The following is a 17,762-nucleotide window of genomic DNA, read 5'->3' as shown; positions in this document are numbered from 1 at the left end:
CATTTCTGTTGGATGTATACTTAGTAGAATTGCTTGGTAATGAAGATATCCATGTTTTCAGGTTTAGTAGATATTGCCAAAAACTTTTCTGAAATGCTTATACTGCTTGATGGATCAGAGGATTTGTGCAGAGGATGTTTAGATGGTTAGGAAATATTTCAGACCAACATTGTAAGTGAGGGAATTCCTTTCTTGATTACTCTTTCTCTATATAAATTAATTACTTTAAGTGATGCATGCATGCTAAGTCACTTCAATTGTGTCCAAGTCTCTGCAACCCTTTGGACTGTAGCCCACCAGGCTCCTCTGTCCATGGGATTTTTCAAGCAAGAATAATGGAGTGGGTTGCCATCCCCTTCTCCAGGGCATCTTCCTGACCCAGGGATTGAACCCTTGTCTCCTGTATCTCCTGAACTGAGAGACAGGTTCTTTACCACTAGGTACTTAACTATAAATTTTACCTGATGGAAGACACCAACCTGATTGGTTCTTGTTAATTCCTACACTGATTTACTTGATTATTAATATTTAGGTGTCCAAATTATTTTCCCATTCTATTCTTTGTAGAAAATATTATAAGAAGAGAAAGCATCAGGTTACTATTCTCCCTTGCTATAGATTTCTTTCAGATTCTAGTCTGTAAACAATTTCACAGTCTTCTGAATATTGCAGGTTTATGATGTTTTAAAGAACAACATCCCCCTCCCCACCACTACCATTAGCTATTCTGTAAATTCTTGTGAGAGAGAGGAAAACAAATCTTCCATAGAGCCATGAAATTTTTCTCTCTTTTTCAAAGAGAAGCATGATTAAGATGAAATTTGAAGTATACCTAATTCACTTTGGGAGCCTGAGGAAATTTGGGTAAGTATAAGAAAGTTTAGAAAATTAAACTTATAATACATGCTGATTGAATTTAAAGAATGTGACTCATCTGGAATGTAAAAAAATCAATAAAAGACATGCCTAAGTTGAGAGCCAGTGTGGTTCTCAACCACAGGAGAAGGGACCAGGAGAGGGCACATGGGGTAAGGCAGCTCAGAGAAACAAGCTTTAAATGCTCATTAGAAAAACTCTTCCTTTTTCCCCCATCAGTGGGTATTCCTTTGAAATGTCCCAGAAATGTCCAGCTATCAAATGCAAATTATTGTAATTGATTAAACTTAATTAATAACAATGCTGAGTGGGGGGCAGGCAGGTAAAGTAACAAGGAGACTGGCTCTCTTGCAAGCACTATTTTCCCTTTGCTGTCCCACTGCAATTTGTGTCAAGGCCTTGGCATGGCAAGCTGTTAGCTCACAGGCCTTGGTTTGTTTGCTTAAACTTTTTTTTTAACTGTTTCTTCTGCAAATTTTCAAATATTCCCAGAAGTGGAGAGCAGGATGTAATGAATGTCATATACACATCACACAGCCTCAGCAATCATTGGAATTAGCCAGTCTTGTTTGATCTATATAGCCACTCACTTCACCCCACTTCCATGCAGATTATGATGAAGCAAAGCTTAGGCCCCCTAACTATTTCATTTTGAAATATTTTAACATACCTTTAAAAGATAAGTTCTTCTCTTTAAAAATATAATTGCACTATCATTATCACACCTAAAACAAAATCCTTGATTTGTGTCTAATCTTTTTCTGTTGTATTGATCAGGGAAAATTTGAACTCAAGACTTGGATGAAATAATCATGTGCTTTGCCTTAAAGTTCTCATTATGGTTTGTTGTGGATAAGCATGATATATTTTATGTTTAAACCTACTCAAGTTGATGATATAAATTTCTTTAATAACTACTGACACTTGCTTTATCTTCTTGTATTTCTCTTTCCTATATCAACATTTCTTCATCAAATGGCATCGCCTGATGGAGCAGACATCTGATAGTTTCTTTTCTTTACTGCCTAGGTATTTTAATTGTAGTATGGTGTCCTTTGGCTATGAACAATAAGCAATGAATTCAAATACAGCATTTTGCACAGTGCTTAAAAATTTCTCCTGCATAATGTCAGTAGACATTTTGCAAATATACCTACAGTGGTGTTCTTGAGCTTGACTCCAGAGGTTCTCTAGATTAGATCATCTGAGCCCAGAGAGATTCCTGTGACACCATCAGAAACATTCTGATATCATTAATGATGGCACAGTCATTTAGTGCTTTGAAAAAATGAGAGGATGCTGCAGGCTAACTTCTGTCTCTGTTAAAAGTCAATGAGAGATGGATAAAGAATAATCAATGAAACCAGTATCGTTGGACTCTTGTTATCCAGGCATGTTCATGTTCTATTGTTGCTCAGTTACTCAGTCATGTCTGACTTTTTGTGACCCCATGGACTGCAGCATACCAGGCTTCCCTGTTCTTTACCATCTCGCAGAGCTTGCTCAAACTCATATCCATTGAATTGGTGATGCCAACCATCTCATCCTCCGTTGTCCCCTTCTCCTCCTGCCTTCAATCTTTCCTAGCATCAGGGTTTTTTCTAATGAGTCAGCTCTTCACATCAGGTGGCCAAAGTATTGGAGCTTGAGCTTCAGCATCAGTCCTTTAAATGAATATTCAGGATTGTTTTCTTTTAAGATTGGCTGGTTTGTTCTCCTCTCAGTCCAAGGGACTCTCAACAGTCTTCTCCAACACTCCAATTCAAAAGCGTCAATTCTTCAGCACTGAGCCTTCTTTATGGTCCGACTCTCACATCCATACATGACAACTGGAAAGACCATAGCTTTGACTAGATGGACCTTTGTTGGCAAAGAGATATCTCTGCTTTTTAATATGCTGTCTAGCTTTGTCATGTTCTAAAGGAAATGAATCATCTCCAGTGTTATCCTCGCTTGATTCAAAACCTGTGGATGCTTTTAACCATGTCATAAATGGATGGGTAAAATTTGCAACGAATACCAAATCACATAATTTGGGTATTTTTAGGGAAAAGAAGTTCAGAATTAGAGTCTCTGCATTCTCATCTAAACAATGGATTATTGTCTCACTTCTATAGGATGTAACTCAGGATATTATATTGCATCCTGCAGCTGTTCTCTGCCAGATTTGAAGGTTGTAAAGCATTTCCCAATTACACTGGCATTACAGTGACATGGATGGCTTTGAGTGGGGGCTGGACTATGCCTCTAAATTTTTAACTCTCCATTGCTAGTGGGCAGTGATTGCTCTTCTCTACCTCATTTCTTTTCTATGTTGCCAGTTCCATCAGAAGAGACGAAGTTAAGCTACAATAATAAAACCCAAACATCTCAGAGGCTTGTTTTTTACTCACATAAAATCTGCTGAAGGCCAAGGCATCTCTCTGAGAGCTACTGCCCTCCATGTGTTGGAGGAGTTATGGTTGACCTTATTTCTTTGAATATTGCTCTCTGTACTTTATGTTCACTATTTTCATGAGGAGACAACAAAATGACACCATTCCCCTCTTTCTGTTTCTCCACTTTCTTTTATCTAACAGCACCTCCACGTCAAAGTGTGCTTCCACAAACACTCAGGCAGCGAAAGAGAAAGCATGGAGAATGGTGCAACAGCTCCTCAGTGCCTTCACGTGGAAGCAGTGGGTGTCCTTTTGTTACTGAATCAAGGCTTGCTGCTTGCAAAACCAATACTCACCAGCGGTAGACAGGAAGGTTGCCTTTAATCAGAATGCTGGCAATCTGGGCAAAAGGTGGACTCAGCATCCCCAGATTCTTCTTGGCAATGAAGATTTTAAGGGGAAGAAGGGAAGGAATCTCAGTTGATCCTTGAGATGGGGGTGGGGCGGGGCGGTGGTCAGACACCATCCTCCACTGCACGCAGGCTGGTGACTTCTTGTCATCTTCCTCTAGATGTTATCTCATCCACACTGTTTTGTCACACAGTTTGTTCTGGAGATTAGGGACGCACAAGCTAGGGAGGAGATCTGGTCATCTGTTCATTACTTATTCTTCATTTCTACTTCTTAGATGTATAGAAAGAACTAACGAGTTAGTCAAGGTGTCATATGATTAAAAGATTTGAAAGATGTGCTTGAGCCAGTGAAAAATAGAGAATTAGGGGTGCCTGGTTTAAGGTTAGTGACAAGACAAAGAGGTGCCTCCTGCAAAGAGCTCTTTCCAGCTAAAGGCTTTTGCCTTTTTCCTGCCAAAAGCTGCTTACACTTTCCACTCACATTTTGTTGCCCAAAGCAAGTCACCCAGCCAGGTCCAAGTTTAAAGGGGCAAGGATAGGCATTCCTTCTGTGTAATGAGAATAAGAGAGAATCGGAAGTCCTGGTGGGTCTCACAGGTGTCCATTACACCAACTATATTCTGATTATTTCTTTAAAAGTTGCTAGAACTCTACTTAATGTTCATTGTGTTGGTGAGGAGACAAAGTAAGGACACTGTTCTTTTTTTTTAAATTTCTCTTAATGAGGATGATTTTTCCCTAAATATTGTGTATTACCACAAATATTTTGATGACTTTGGATCAGTCTTTCTCAAGCTTTAATGTGCATCCAAATCACCCAGCATCCAAGTGCAGATTTTCATTTAGGAGGTCTGAGGTGGGGCCCCAGATTCTGATTTTTAAAGAGCTTTCAGGTATTGCTTTGCTAGTGTGCAAGATGAGTGCAATTGTGCAGTAGTTTGAGCATTCTTTGGCATTGCCTTTCTTTGAGATTTGAATGAAAACTGACCTTTTCCAGTCCTGTGGCCACTGCTGAGTTTTCCAAATTTGCTGGCATATTAAGTGCAGCACTTTGACAGCATCATCCTGTAGGATTTGAAAGAGCTCCACTGGAACTCCATCACCTCCACTAACTTTGTTCATAGTGATGCTTCCTAAGACCCACTTGACTTCACATTCCAAGATGTCTGGCTCTAGGTGAGTGATCACACCATCGTGGTTATCTAGGTCATGAAGATCTTTTTTGTATAGATCTTCTGTGTATTCTTGCCACCTCTTCCTAATAACTTCTGCTTCTGTTAGGTCCATATCATTTCTGTCCTTTATTGTGCCCATCTTTGAATGAAATGTTCCCTTGGTATCTCTGATTTTCTTGAAGAGATCTCTAGTCTTTCCCATTTTATTGTTTTCCTCTATTTCTTTGAGGAAGGCTTTCTTATCGCTCCTTGCTATTCTTTGGAACTCTGCATTCAGATGGATATATCTTTCCTTTGCTCCTTTGCCTTTTGCATCTTTTCTTTTCTCAGCTATTTGTAAGGCCTTCTCAGACAATCATCTTGCCTTTTTGCATTTCTTTTTCTTGAGTATTGTCTTGATCCCTGCCTCCTGTACAATGTCACGAACTTCCGTCCATAGTTCTTCAGACAGTCTGTCCATCAGATCTAATCCCTTGAATCTATTTGTCACTAAGCGCCTGTCTCAGGGAAGCCTGGAGTGCTGCAGTCCATTGGATCGCAAAGAGTCGGACATGACTGAGCGACTGAACTGAACTGAACAGGTAATGCTACTGCTGGCCTGTGGAATATCCTTGGAATATCAAGGCTTTGGTCTGTCACTGTTTAGAGAGGGAGAACCACCATGATTTTCATTGAATTCAAAAAGAAATTTGGGCCATTAGTTTTTGTCCCTCCCCTACATCTGAATTAAGGGCAGCATCGATGGTTGTCAAACATGTAGGAAGACTGTCAGTGCAATTCAAAAACCTGCTTCTGAAAGATAATTGGTTTTGTGTTCATTCATATTAAAACAGAACTGCAAGGAAGAAAGGAGACCTAATTGAACACTCAAAGCGTCCCACTAAAAGCCAGCATCTAATTATGGCAGGGCCCACACAGCAGGGACACTGAAGGGCAGAGGAGATACTGAAAACATCTTTATATGCTTTTCCTCTGAAGAGCCCTTCCTGAGATCAAATGCAATTTGAGCTAAGAAGGCAGCAACTCACAAGCTCTATACCCCCAGCAAGCATCTCAGAGACAGGCGCTCAGAGCATTTGTCATCGTGCTTCGATTTTCCCTAATTATTAATAGAACACTTCCCCCCCCCCCAATTCTTTACTAATTAAGATTTCTTGCATGCTTTAAAGCATTTCATGTAGCACTCAGGATTCAGTTGCCATTTGGCTCCAAGATGCAGACTTGCTTTGAAGGACTGCTTTAGAATTGTGTGGATGTGCACTTGGGTAGGAATGAGGCTGGACTGGATAAGAGCACTCATGGGCACTGCACATTTTGCTCAGAGTCTTTTTTTTTCCCTTTTCTCATTTGTAATGCCAGCCCATGGTGGTGGAATGGGTATATTGCTATAAATTATCAGCATGTCTCATACTTCTTATTCTGGAGGTGTAATTCAAAGAACTGTCGCAAGGAATAGTAAAGCTATATATTCTTCTTTATAGCAATTGTCGTAAAAAAATTCCCAATTACTTTAAATTACCACAGAATGACTTCAAAATCAACCCCGGCCCTGCTGCCCTTGATTTTCTTGCAATTAGTTCAAAGGGCAAGAGACAGCGCAGTAAGTTTTGAGGTATATTATATAGCAGTTACATTTTACATGATCAAGGAACTTTTAGTTTACAGCTTCTTTCCTTTGAACTGATTCATTGAAGGGGACAATAATTCTAAGTCTGTCCCCTTATTCTGCTGACACTCAATTTCTGAGGCTTGAACATATTTCACTTCCCTTTTATCATCAGAAATATTTAAAATTCTAATTTAAAATCTTTGCAAATGCTTGGTTTTTAATGTGATAAACTGTAACTCATTGGTATTAGCCCAGGGTATTCCACAATGCCCAAATCCTGCCCTGGCAAAGCCACTCCTCTTCAGGATACCGTGATGATGAAGATAGATAGATAAGGGACAAGTATAAAGGCAAGTACTCCTTCATGTACTTGTGTCCAGAGTCATAGTCCATGGAGTCCGCATGCTCAGTCTCCCAATACAGCAATATTTGTTAAACCAGCCTGTAACATATGAGAACATTTTTTCTTATCCCTAAAATTAAACCTTAATTTTACCATCAACATATGGGCATAGGAGGAGCAACCAAATAATTCAGATCGTTTACTCATGTGGATGATACATCAAAGACTGCCCCAATGGGAAAGGCTCTGGTACACTTAGTCCCTACCTGGAAGTGAGTGGGTGGCCTGCAGGGGTTAAGCCCCTTGAAAGGCTGAATTACTTTCTGTGCAATCCATCTTACCATTATAGAGATGTCAAGTTCTAGTACATGTACAGAAACTCTTAACATGAAGCCATCTGTTCTCCACTGATGCATTCGTCCATCCATCAGTCCATTCATCCAGACTATCAAGGGAAAAAGGTGAGAAGTGATGGTGTCTGTTTATTCTCCTTTGACTAGAATATCTCTTCTGGTGTCTGTCTCACTGTTTCCCCCCAAAGCAGTCATGTACAGCCCTTGCTTTAGAAATTACAGATAGTTTTTTCAAATATTGATATGTATTTTAATGAGAAGCAGGATGACTGGCGTGGTGTAAAGAGTACCTAGATTAAATAAATTTATCCAAAGGTGCAGTATCCGCCAACTCCAGATCACTCAATCCCCCTATATTTGGAGTGTAGGATATATGCATGGATTCAGTCTTTAATAGTTATTCTCATTCATTTTTACTCTTCTCCCATATTGGAGAAGGAAATGGCAACCCACTCCAGTGTTCTTTCCTGGAGAATCCCAGGAACAGGGGAGCCTGGTGGGCTGCTGTCTCTGGGGTCGCACAGAGTCGGACACGACGGAAGCGACTTAGCAGCAGCAGCAGTAGCAGCATATGAAAAGCATATGGAAGTGGACAATAAATTTAAACTGTTTTCCCCCCTTAATAGAACAATTTTAGATAACTTCAAACAGTGTTTCTGCTTAGATCGTATGAGTGAAATATATGATGCAAGTTTTCCCCAGGGCTATTTTCTATTGCCTTCTTGATCATTCTGTCCACTCCTATATTTTGATATCCCAAATATGCTAAAAACTCCTGCTGAGAGCGTTTCTAACACTGTCATTACTCAGAGTTGACTTTCGTCAGGATACCTCCACATTTGATTATCTCTTATCTCTGTTATATAGGCAGCCTCTTCATGGTAGCTAAATGCTTCTCTTTGGTCTATATCTAATCACTTGACCCCTCCCTATTTCCCATGTAGCCACCATGCTATTTTTCTTTTCCACCAGACTATATATAATGTCTCCTTTTCCTCACTTAACACTTAAACAGTTATCCAATTTAATGTGACTCTGGTCCCATCACTTCTCTGAAATAGCTCTTTCAAAAGTCACTGAGAGTATTTTCATTGCTAAGGATGTTTTTCGGTTTTTATCATATGTAACTTTTGAATTGTATTCGATATTGTTGGTCCTTGCCTTCTTGAAACGGTCTTTTAGCTTGCTTTCCATGATACTATTTGTACCTGCTTTTGTGTTTGTCTGAGTTCTCTTCCAACTCCTTCTCCGTGATGTTTCTCTATGGTTGTAGAGCTTCTTTAAGCTTGGTCCTGCATCTGCTCACCATCTTAATCTCTGGTCTGTCCCTTAGCAATAGCATTTATACTTATAGCTTCAATCTCTTCCTCCAAGTAAATGACTCACACATTTATTTATATCTGTAGGTAAGACCTCTTCTCTCGGCTTCAGATTACCTCTCTCCTTGCATTTCTTGGCATTTCTTGTGGATAAGTTACAGCCATCTCAGAAACAGTGAGATTAAAAATAAACCGATACACTCTTACCCAGAACCTGGTCTTCTCCGGGATTCTAGTTCTGCATAAACATCATCACTTATCTAAGATATGCCATCTAGACTCTTAGGAGTCATCCTTGACACCTCATTTTTCTCCTTTTATAAACTCATTCAACGTTTACTCCACAAATAGGCATGAAGTGCTTTTATGTGCCAGGCAGCGATTTTAGTGCAAGATGTGCATGCTAAGTTGCTTCAGTTGTATCCGACTCTTTGTGACTCTATGAACTGTGGCCTGCCAAGCTCCTTTGTCCATGGGGTTCTCTAGGCAATAATGCTGGAGTGGGTTGCTATGCTCTCCTCTTAGTGCAAGATACACATTATAAAATAAGTCCATATCCAATTCATCATCTATTCCTATCAGTTTTACTTCTTATAAATAACCTCTCCCCTCCATTTCACCCCTTCTACTCCAAGTTGTCACCACCTCTCACTCCACTGCAATTTCCTTCTTTCTGATCTAGCTACACAGTTGCTAGACAGACTTTCCAAAGGCTGACAGTGTCATCCTAGCCCATCCCAACTTCCTGCTCTTGCTTAAGTCCCCCAGTGCCCTTGGAATTAAAAAAAGAAGTCACGAGTGTGACTTCCTAGGCCAGGACTGCTTCCACTTGCTTCTTTGGCTCCAGCTACTTTCCATCCCTTCTGCCACAGGTTCTTTGAATATTATTTCTTTCATTTTTTTGCACAATCTCCTTTCACAGCTCAGCACAACCCTCACTTGTACAGAAACATGTCCCCTGCCTCCCTGGACTAAATCTAATGCTGTTACTATACACTGTTGTGGAGCAGGGCTGTGTCTTTATTTATTTATTTTCATAGAGTATGTCATGCTTAGTATAGTGCTTGGCACATATTTGGGATTCATTATTATTTATAAATGAACAAATGATAGCTTCATGTTTATGAAAATAAATTACCCAGACTTTTTGCTCATTTACTCATCATAATGAAATTCTTTGGATTGTTGGGGCCTTCGCTGACATTTTTCTTAGGCTCTGCCTAGACTATTTGTCCTGAAGTGACCTTTTAGCCAGTTACATGTAGACATTATCATATTTGATCATTTAAGGTACAACAGAGAACTTCAAACTATTTACACTAAACTAATCATTGGGAGATATATAAATTAACATTAAGTACTTGCATTTATAAAAATTTTCCTTAAACTCATAGTTGAGCTATACACAGTTGCATAAATTATTTTAAAAAGTGATATTTGTAGGAGAAAACCTTGTAATTATGCTGGGTATGAAAAGATGACTGACAGAAAAGAAGATGAACTATTTATGCTGCTTAAAGTAATTTAGAAAAATGCCCAAACACTTTGGTTATGGTCTTGTGACTCTGCCAAAATCAGATGCTAAAACTTGGCAGGTTTGAATTTATATTTTGTCTCCTTTTCCTTATCCTGACACTGCTTCCTGCAATGTCTGGAGAAATAAAGAGGAGAAAGAAGTGGGTCAAGCAAGAGTATGGAACCTGGATAAACCACCAAATTAAAAGTGAATTCAAAGATGAATAAAAGTTGAAAAAAGGACTCAACTTGCTGCTATTATTCATAGAGGGCATGCATTGGTCACATGATCTTGAGAAGACTTCTTTACTTCTTAATAAAGTGAAATCAGTAATATATAGACTATTCACAATAGCCAAGACATGGAAGCAACCCAAATGTCCATCCACAGATGAATGGATAAAGAAGATGTGATACATGTATTCAATGGAGTTACTCAGCTATAAAAAAGAATTAAATACTTTTTTGTAAAAGTATTGAATGAAATGAAATTACTCAGCTATAAAAAAGAATGAACTCATGCTATTTGCAGCAACATGGATGGACCTAGAGATAATCATACTTTAAGTAAAGTAAAGTAAAGTAAAAGTAAAGTAACTCAGACAGAGAAAGACAGATATCATGACATAAAATACTTGTATTTGGAATCTAAAAAATTTATACAAATGAACTTATTTACAAAATAGGCTCACAGACATAGAAAACAAACTTATGGTTACCAAAGGGGAAATGGAGGGGAGGGATAAATTAGAAGCTTGTTATGAACATATACCCACTATTATATTAATATAAAGTAGATATATATAATTGAATCATTTTCTGCACACCTGAAACATTGTAAATCAACTATTTGTCATTGTTGTTCAGTCCCTGATTGTGTCTGACTCTTCATGACCCCATGAACTGCAGCGTGCCAGGCTTCCCTGTCCTTCACCACCTCCCTGAGTTTGCTCAAACTCATGTCCATTGAGTTTGATGGCATCCAGACATTGCATCTTCTGTTGCTCCCTTCTTCTCCTGCCCTCAATCTTTCCCAGCATCAGGGTCTTTTCCAATTAGTTGGCTCTTTGCATGAGGTGGCCAAAGTATTGGAGCTTCAGCTTCAGCATCAGTCTTTCCAATGAATATTTAGGAATGATTTCCTTTATGATTGATACCTAAATTAAAAAAATATATATGGCAGGAAGAATTAAACAAGGTAATATATGTGAATGCTCTGTAGAATGTTATACCACACAGTTAGCTCATATGAAGATTTTTTTTTTTTAATTGTAAATAGCTTGGCCGCCTGATTTCTTTGGAAGGAATGATGCTAAAGCTGAAACTCCAGTACTTTGGCCACCTCACGCAAAGAGTTGACTCATTGGAAAAAGACTGATGCTGGGAGGGATTGGGGGCAGGAGGAGAAGGGGACGACAGAGGATGAGATGGCTGGATGGCATCACCGACTCGATGGATGTGAGTTTGAGTGAACTCCAGGAGTCGGTGATGGACAGGGAGGCCTGGCGTGCTGCGATGCATGGGGTCGCAGGGTCGGACACGACTGAGCGACTGAACTGAACTGGTCTCCTGACTTCTTGAGATTCCTTTAAAAGTCTAAGACTTTTTTAAAATGGCAAACACTTTTTAGTGAGTTCTGTGTGCAGCTACAATTCTAAATACCTTATGAATATTAATTCATTTAATCCTTGTGTCAACTTTATTATGAAATAAAGAATATTATCATCACCCTTATTTATAGATTAAGAAACGTAAGTAAAAGGAAGTTAAATGTCTTTCCAGAGCTTAAAATTCTCATAACTATGAAGTAGTGGTTTATACTGGGGAAGGAATAGCTTTGTTCTAGAAAATTCTACATCTTAACTAAAACTCCACCTCTCTAACTTTACCCTTCACCCATAAGGCATGAACTCCATATCTGAGATTTAGCTGCTACAAAGAAAGATTCTTTTCTCCACTTTCTGAGTGTCCCCCAGCTTCACTTTGTGTCTCAGGTTGGTGCTGTGATACAGGCTCTTACTTCAAGATAGGATTTACTGTTCTACTTTATTTTCTTTTCAGGATACCATGCCAGAGTGCTTTTGAAATTTTGTTATTCTCTGCATCAATGATTTGTCCTATGAAACAGAGAAATAACATTTGTCATCCTGACATTTGGAGATCTGGACTATGCCATTTGTTCCTTTTTAGCTTTGTTTTAGGTAGTAAATCAGGCAAGATATGGGGCTACCTTACTTAGAGATGAGATGTTATCCATAATAAGAGTCTCTTGGTATCAGAATGTTGTACATAAGAATTTTTTTCCCCCAGAACTTTCCACCTCATACAGAAATGTTTTTCTTTTCATAGATTTTTGTTTTCTCTCTTTTCCTTTCTTACAAATGGCAAGGGGTTCTATTTAGTTGTTGAGGTCTTATCTTTCTGACATAATAGCAAGAGTATCTATATTTATTAATCTCCATTATTTCCCTAAGGTGATTTTGGGGATACAAGTCTCAGAACCAATGATTTGATCTGACTTTTAGGAGGACAGGATTAAATTACTTCTGAGTAAGCTTGGCTGTATAGACCAGGGAGTTGTTTCATATATGTGTGTGTGTCCATTTCAAATTTAGCAAATATTAAGAATTTCAAAATCTTAAGAATTTCCCAAGCCAAATTTGAGCATGTTTTGAATCTCAAAGCAAGATGCTGTAGATGTGATTAATAGAATGGTAAAGTATTTTCAGCACTGATTTTGAACTGTTGTAATAATTAAATGTTTAGCTATGTAGACAAGTGTTTAAACATGGGAAATATTCAACTTTGTCAAAATTTCCAATTCTCTTTTGTGCTGTAGATACTCTTGAATTATGCCGTATTTGACCCAATTAGGTTGAATGTAATAGAAAGTAATTCTTTCATGTTTCATACATAAAATCAATGGGAAGCAATGAGAGGTCAATAACATCTTCCTGTTTTGGTAACAGTAGTAGTGAAAGTCCCTTGGTCATGTCCGACTCTTTGCGACCCCATGGACTGTATAGTTCATGAAATTTTCCAGGCCAGAGTACTGGAGTGGGTAGCCTTTCTCTTCTCTAGGGGACCTTCCCAACCCAGGGATCGAACCCAGGTCTCCTGCATTGCAAGCGGATTCTTTACCAGCTGAGCCACAAGGAGTTTTGGACTTTCTGAGGATGTAAATTGGCATTGTTGAAACAATATTAGACACCTAGTTACATATGAATTTCAGGTTAAATAGTGAATATTTTGGGGATTGAGCTTCAGTCTCCTGCATTGCAGGCAGATTCTTTACCATCTGAGCCACCAAGGAAGGCCTTTAAAACACAAGTAAGTACCAAATACTACATGGTACATGTTTATACTTAAAAAAGTTTATTATACAGCAGGGTGCCCTATATTTTTATTTACTGAATTTGGCAACCCTATTCTAGTTTCGGAGAAGGCAACGACAACCCACTCCAGTACTCTTGCCTGGAAAATCCCATGGACGGAGGGGCCTGGTAGGCTGCAGTCCATGGGGTCGCTAGGAGTCAGACACGACTGAGCAACTTCCCTTTCACTTTTCACTTTCATGCATTGGAGAAGGAAATGGCAACCCACTCCAGTGTTCTTGCCTGGAGAATTCCAGGGACGGGGAGCCTGGTGGGCTGCCGTCTATGGGGTCGCACAGAGTCGGACATGACTGAAGCGACTTAGCAGCAGCAGCAGCAGCATTCTAGTTCTGGTTAGTACTACTACTACTGCTCCTATTGGACACTGATTTTTCTCAGGAATTTTATTTAAAACTAAGAACTTTATCATTTCTAAATGTCAAATTGACCCCAAAATGGGATATAAAGGCATTGTGAACAAAATCAGATAAATACAGAAAGGAGGGCCATGCAAAGATTGTAATTAATTCATTTTTGTTTATTTAAGGCCCATAAGGAAGAACAAAAAAAATCACCCCTCTCCTCCATGCTAAATCTGTCCTGGAGACAGGGTTGTAGGCCAGGGGTTGGACAGAGGCCCCTAAGCCTTATCCTAGCAGCATGGCTACCCAACCTGGTCAGTTCTGCAGCTCGAAACTGGATCAGCCTTCTTTATTGATAGATGTGTTATACAGAATGTGAAAGCAGCCCAGACACCTTATTGCTGCTGGGAAATACTATATTCAGTGCACTTCCTTCCGCTTGCTCACCTGCTTTGTTCCTGTCCTGCCTTTTGTCTGTCCTTGTCCTATACAGGCTGATTCTTTGATAGCCATCAAACACTGGGAGGGATAATCCACTTAAACTCATCCCCAATAATTAGTACAATGTTTTAGACCTACTAGATATTAAAAAAAATTGTTACACCAAACAAAATGCTATAATCCTATCACAGTGAAGGCTGGAAAAAAAAGTGTTCAGATCCTATTGGGGATATTACATTAATATATATAAAATTGAGAAATGATGTTGACTTGGTTTATAATGGTATTCTCTGTAATAATATTGACTTTTATAATGGGAATGGGTCTTTGCTATGAACCCTGAATTGTCAAGCCAATCTATTCTAATTTATGTAAACAATAGTATTATTAAAATCATGATAAATATTGCCTTTCCCTCTTAAATACAGGTTAATGAGAGTGGAAGTGCCTTCATCAGGGACAAGAAATAAATAAAGTGAAGTCTATTTAATTTAACTTTTTGTTTGTTTGAATCAGATACTTTTGTAAATTTTCCAAGCTTTAACTTTTATTTCTCCAGTTTTAGCTTAATCTATTAAAAAATAAACTAAAAGTAGTGTTGATATAAAAAAAGAATAATTTCATTTGGTAGATCATATTTTACTCACTTTTTTGGTGATTCATAAAGTACTTATCTTTCTGTGGCTAAAACAAAGTGTTGTTTTTCTGAGCTTTGATTCAGAAATGCAAATAAAGCACATAAAATGAGCACCAACACACACATATATTCTTTTCTGTTACATATTATTGCAAAATATTTAAGATTCTTTTCTATTATAGGTATTACATGATAGTGAATTTAGTTCCTGTGCTATACTATAGGTCCCTGTTGTTTATTTATTTTAAATATAGTAGTGTATATATGTTAATCCCAGATTCCTAATTTATCCCAGGACCTCCTTTCGCCTCTGGTAACTATAAATTTGTTTTCTATGTCCATAAGTCTATTTCTGTTTCATAAACAAATTTATTTGTATCAGTTTTTTTTAGATTACATATATAAATGATATGATATTTGTCTTTCTCTGTCCAACCAAATTTTGGCATTCTTAATTCCATCTTGGGACTTGGTTACCAGGCAGGCTTTTTTACTTCCCATCAAGAATATCATCTACAACTCTTCACTGAAAAAGAAAAATTGTTGACGGAAAAAGAATCGTCTTAGGAAACTGAATCTCCTTTTTAGTTCCAGAAATGGCTAACACTTACTGAGAAAACTTTAACTAAAGAAAATATATTGAGAACACTGACAGTTCAGTGAGGATTGTTATTCTAACAGAAAAATATTTGACCTCTAGGCAAGGGCTTTGACCCCGTGCCCTTTCCCCCAAACAGGCTGTCTGACTGTCAGGCACTCAGATAACTTTTCCATCCTGTGACAGCTTGTGCACTGGAAGTGACAGTCTGTCTGCAGCGGGACAACATGTGGCTGCTTGGTGGAGTGTAGCGGGGGGGATGTCTTTGTTTTTCTAAGGCTCTCTACTATGTGACTAGTTCAGTTAATAGTGACAGTAATGTATATCCAGTCACTTCTCAGGAACGGACTATTCATGAAACATGTTTCTGTTCAGATCAGCTGTGTTAATGACAAGTGGAGTATTCTTCAATTTTAGTTATTCTCAAATTCCTACTTCTCACAAGGTTACCTTGTGCAGGGCACTTGGGTGAGTAGCATTTCCATCTCCTTTCCTCACATGTTGAAGCCCTAAGAGGTCTTCTTAATCAAGCACGGGTGAGGAAAGTAAAGGGGAGTAGCTGAAAGAAAGATCTGTTTTCATGGCCTGTAGTCTGTTGATTTCATTTTCAGACAGAAGTATACCACCATTCACATGTTTTTGGATCTTTGACTTCTTAAGGAAATCATTTTGCCTGGAATCATTATCCTTCTCAATATAATTTAGTTGCATGATTGCTTTGTGCAAACTGCACTGTCAGTTCTATCCTGAATTTTTCAATTTTTACTGGCGCATTCCTCAGGAAGCTCGCATTGCAGCTAGGTGGTCAGGCTGCCCTGCGACTGTGAGGTTCAGTTCAGTGCAGTGCAGATTGTGCGGTACAGCACAGTAAAGGACAGAACGTGTGAGACTGGAAACTTGCTTCCTGGGGTGGTGCGGCCACATATTTCCTATTTATTCCTGAAGAAGCTTAACTCTGAAGTTCCTCAGCATTAACAAACAAGCTGCTGCTGCTGCTGCTAAGTCACTTCAGTCGTGTCTGACTCTGTGCGACCCCAGAGATGGCAGCCCACCAGGCTCCCCCGTCCCTGGGATTCTCCAGGCAAGAACACTGCAGTGGGTTGCCATTTCCTTCTCCAATGCATGAAAGTGAAAAATGAAAGTGAAGTCGCGTCTGACTCTTAGCGACCCCATGGACTGCAGCCCACCAGGCTCCTCTGTCCATGCAATTTTCCAGGCAAGAGTGCTGGAGTGGGGTGCCATTGCCTTCTCCATAACAAACAAGAGGAGCTACCAAATGTTCTCCAACAGGTCCTCCAAATCGACAGTTGAGTAATGTCAGGTGACCTTTTTATCAGAGGGCTTTTTATGATCATGAGAGTAAAGTGACCTTCCCTTTAGGCCCTGGTGTTGGGTTATTTCTTTGTATCTGATTTTGATTTTGCCTCATTCTATAGGGATTGTTTCTGGTCTGTACAACATTCTTCAAAGGACACATTCATAAAGGCCATTTTCCAGTTGAGTCTAGAGACACTAACTTCCAGGCATGATACTTGTGACGCTCTATCAAGTTCCAACGTGTCATATTACTCAGAACGGTCCACTCATAAGTAGGCTGGGTTCAAAACACAGACCCTTGTTTTTTTGTTTTTTTTTTTTAATAAGCTAAGCCTCTCCGAGGTTTCAGGCTGCTCTCAAGTGTTTGTCCATTGACTCTATTTTTTTCTCCTAGAGAATGGACTTACTTTCCTTGTCTCTGCTTTGGATAGGAGAACAACAATAACAAATTGATGAGAAAGCTTTGTTTGTAAAGGGAAGGTGGGGGCAGAGAGAAGGCAAAGGATGTGTGTGGGTGTGTTTGTGTGCACATGGGGAACTCCAGGGAGGAATAGCATTTGTGAGATGTTTTCCTGGAGGAGCAGTTTCGAATTTGTTTTGGTGTAAATTGAGCCAGAAGTTTGAAAATAAGAAGCGACTTCATAAACGTTTGCTCTGTGTCACTACCTCGTTAAATCCATGCAGCATTTGAACCGATTTTGTTTTTCTAATTCCATTGTACACTTGGGAAAGCAGAAGGTGTTTTGCAGAATCTGGCGTTTGGTTATTTGGAGAAGGCTGCTTTACCCACTAGGTCACAGTAAACGACTACAGACGCTGAGGATATGTTGGCGGTGTCAGTAGTGAAATCTTTGCCACACAGATTGTGAAAAATTGAAGGAGGGTGAGAAATAACTTATTTTGCTAACAATCTATTTCCCATCTGTAGTTTGTATCTGCTGAAGCTGGAAGTCCTTGCCTCCCCTCCTCAAAGTCGGTCTCTTTTCTTTGACAGACGTGCTATCTTTGAAGTTTTCAGTTCAGATGAGTGTTAATAACAGCAACCTTTAGAG

General features: G+C 39.1%; 1 long non-coding RNA gene across 4 annotated transcripts in view; it reads left to right on the top strand.

The window, feature by feature from the left end:
* Nucleotides 1–17,762, top strand: part of LOC123335099 — a 459,666-nt gene that overhangs the window by 243,071 nt on the left and 198,833 nt on the right. The window lies entirely within an intron of this gene.

This window comes from Bubalus bubalis, chromosome 9, assembly GCF_019923935.1.
Source record: "Bubalus bubalis isolate 160015118507 breed Murrah chromosome 9, NDDB_SH_1, whole genome shotgun sequence".
NCBI lineage: Eukaryota > Metazoa > Chordata > Mammalia > Artiodactyla > Bovidae > Bubalus > Bubalus bubalis.
Note: the sequence above shows the minus strand (reverse complement) of the source record. Positions and strands in the feature narration are given on the sequence as shown.